The sequence below is a fragment of the Neomonachus schauinslandi genome, chromosome 1 (assembly GCF_002201575.2).
Source record: "Neomonachus schauinslandi chromosome 1, ASM220157v2, whole genome shotgun sequence".
Classification (NCBI taxonomy): Eukaryota; Metazoa; Chordata; class Mammalia; order Carnivora; family Phocidae; genus Neomonachus; species Neomonachus schauinslandi.
Genome location: NC_058403.1, coordinates 122,427,704 through 122,430,966, shown reverse-complemented (window position 1 = coordinate 122,430,966; position 3,263 = coordinate 122,427,704). Strand labels below are relative to the sequence as shown.

Here is a 3,263-nt window from a genome sequence, read left to right as displayed (position 1 = left end):
TGGGAAGCAGTAATTTCTGCTGCGGAGTCTCTAATGTGGCGCTGAGGAGGAAGGCCCAAAGTAATCGGCTACAGCAACCGGAGAGGCAAAAACGACAAGAGCCGGGCCAGGCCAGGCACTTTTCACCCTCTCGCTCACTCTCCGCTGGACAGCCTCAGCTTGATCCACGCCCAGCACAGCACTTGATTGACAGGCGGGCCGGCCCAATCCGAGCGCGGCGCAGACAGCTCTCGCTTCAGGGATAGGAGAAAAAGGAGCGACTGAACCTATCGGATTGTGCCGGGAGGGGGTTTCCTGCCCGCGCGGATCCGCCCACGGCCTCCCGGCCAGTCGGCGCCGGAGCCCCGCCCGCCCGCCGCGCGCGTCCCGCCCCTCTCCCGAGAGCTACGCGGCGGCTGAGCGGAGGCCTCGTGCCGTAACGGCCATCGCGGCGGCCGCGGCGGTCTCCCGGTGCCCTCCTCAGGTGAGCTGGGGCCGCACGGACCCGGCAGAGGGAAGGTGAGACGGTCCTGCCGGTAGGCAGACGCACAGACAGCCTTTCCTTTCCCCGTGCGTCCACATAGCCTGTTACTCGCTGCGTTGCTTCCTCTTCTCCGGCGAAGTTAGCCCCCCGGGCGCCGTCTGCCGGCCCTGAGCTGAGCCGGAGGGGGCGGGGAGGCCGCTTGGCCGGGCCTGGGCGTTTGCATCGCGGCTCGCGCGATCCTTTGGCCAGTGCCCGGGACCGCGCAGCCCCAGGCCTCGCTCCGGCCGGCCGCTCCTGCGAGGCTGGGAGGTCGAGTGTGCGGCGCTCGCGCTCCCCTGTTTCTTTCTCTCCCTAAAAAGTCCTGTTGTCTGTTGTGGCGTAATCCGAGGCGGGGGAAGGTAGGGACGTGGTAGAGGAGGGGACGGGCGCACTCACCTCCAGCCCTACAGGAGGGGAGGGGGCCGTAACCTGTGCTGAGGGTGGACATCCTTGGGATGCTCCCTGTGCCCCTCCCCCCAGCCCCAGCAGTTTCCCCCGTTCTCGGGAAATCGAGGTTATTTTAATCATATGGACCTGCTGTAGTTTCGTACGCTTGCTTGTTGCTTCGGCTGTGAGCTTTTGACTTAAGTGTAATATATCCGGTAAAAAAACAAAAACCAAAAACTAAGTAATGGTTTTGTGACGTTCTGTGGTGTTTTCATAAAAGTTAAATTTGCCGTTAGAAGCTCGGGAAGCTGGATTTTTTTTTAGGGCTGAGAACTGTAACATTATAGGCGCTTAGTTATTGTCGAACGGATGAGCTGGTCACCTAAAAATAATTTCACCCGTTAGATTTGGTAAGAAAACAGGAGGTAGGAAAGAAAAGTTGAGAATTTCGAATCCCATCTTGGGTGGTGAGCAAAGAAGCTCAGTGTCTGGTCAAAACGGGTAAATGTTGCAAGAGGTATTCATTTTTAGAAGTCTTACTTTGGTAGATTGATGAAAAACGAACTATACAATTTACTAAGCATCTGGAAAGCACTGTTCCTAAAATCTTAATCTTCAGCGAGGTGAAATGGGGAAATAATCCAAGAAGGTTTTGTTTGTTTGATAATTGTCAGTTATATTCAGTTCTTAAGTAGGCTCCCATTCACAGTTTGATAGTAACAAGGAATACCATTCACAGTTTGATAGCTACAAGGAATATGCATTGGTTGATTAATAGTAGTTTTCATTCCATCTTGATCATGGACTGTGGAATTTTCTTTTTTGGGAAAATTGTGATTTGGAGGAATTAGCTATAATATCAGTTAAACCCTATTCGCAGAGTGCTGGAGACTCAGCTGTGCTTGTTCACATACTAAATTTTAAATTGTTCGCTTTATTTTTCTGTGCATTATCTTTTAGTGCAGATTTTATCAGTGTTTTCAGGTCCATATAAATAAAATTTGAAGCATACACAGAATGTTTTGTTAGATACTGAATGGTACTTTATGCTTCTGGGTTTATTTTTCTTTTGGACCGTTGAGGACTTTCTTGCCAAAAGCTCAAGGTAGATTTAATGTGATTATTGTTATAAATCACTTGTCAGGAGGACTTCATTTAATAAATACAGAATGCAGTCCATTTTTTATCATAGTATCATACTTTAATAACTTTTACAATTTACTTGTCTTTATAATATGGAAAAATACCAAATATTCTCTACCTACATCAGAAGACTGATTTGTTATTTAGTCAATAAGTAAAATTGGAGGAAACTCGTGAAATCACTAAGCATTTAAGAAATTCTTCATAAATACTTGGGTGTGCTGTTTTAGGAAGACAGCTGATACTTATTTTAAAATATTTAGAGAGTGCTGGCCTGCTCACTTGGGTGAGGGGGCGGGAGTGGCAGAGGGAGAGTGAAAGGGAGAGAATCTCAAGCAGACTCCCTGCTGAGCACAGAGTGTGATTTGGTCATTAGGGCTGGGTCTCATGACCCTGAGATCTTGACCTGAGCCAAAACCAAGAGTTGGTCACTCAACTGACTGAGCCACCCAGGCGCCTCAGGAAGACAGCTGATATTTAAAGATTATTTAATTAAGGCAGTAATTCTATCTGGATGATCCTCATTTTACTGATTCCATAGGCTGACTTTGTTTTGGTAACATTACACTTGCAGCTACCCAGACACAAACCTTGGTTTTGTCTTTGACATCCTCTATCCACATATCATTGGCTAATTTTTGTCAGCCATTTTTTGGAAATTTCTTTGAGATATATTCCTTTCCACTAGCTTGTAATTGGGTTTTCTGCCTACCTTTTCTCTCTACTCATTATGTCCTGCCTTCCATCTTAATCTTAAAATTATGTTTCCCCATGTCCCTCACTGTGAAACCAGCGATAACTCCCTGTTATTTATAGAGTATACCTCAGAATTCCTAGTCTTCTAAAAGTCTGCTCAATACCTATTTTTTTCTTATGACAGCACTGTTTCTCTATGAGAGCTGACCATCCTAAACCAGTCTATCATTCTCATTTAGAGTTTGTGTTTTTCTTTCTTTTTTTTTTTTTTAAAGATTTTATTTATTTATTTGAGACAGAATGAGAGAGAGAGAGCACATGAGAGGGGGGAGGGTCAGAGGGAGAAGCAGACTCCCTGCTGAGCAGGGAGCCTGATGCGGGACTCGATCCAGGGACTCCGGGATCATGACCTGAGCTGAAGGCAGTCGCTTAACCGACTGAGCCACCCAGGCGCCCCAGAGTTTGTGTTTTTCTACCTTTGTCTGTTGAGAATTTGATTGCCTATGCATAGCCTGCCTATTCTTTAAAAGAAATC

The 3,263-nt window shown here is 47.1% G+C and overlaps 1 protein-coding gene across 1 annotated transcript in view; it reads left to right on the top strand.

Annotated features, from left to right (window-relative positions):
- Nucleotides 1-368: 368 nt before the first annotated feature.
- Nucleotides 369-3,263, top strand: part of NCK1 (NCK adaptor protein 1) — a 74,321-nt gene continuing 71,426 nt past the window's right edge. The window contains exon 1 of the mRNA XM_021678760.2: nucleotides 369-498. The gene's annotated coding sequence lies outside the window, so the exon portion shown is untranslated. The remainder of the gene's footprint in view (nucleotides 499-3,263) is intronic.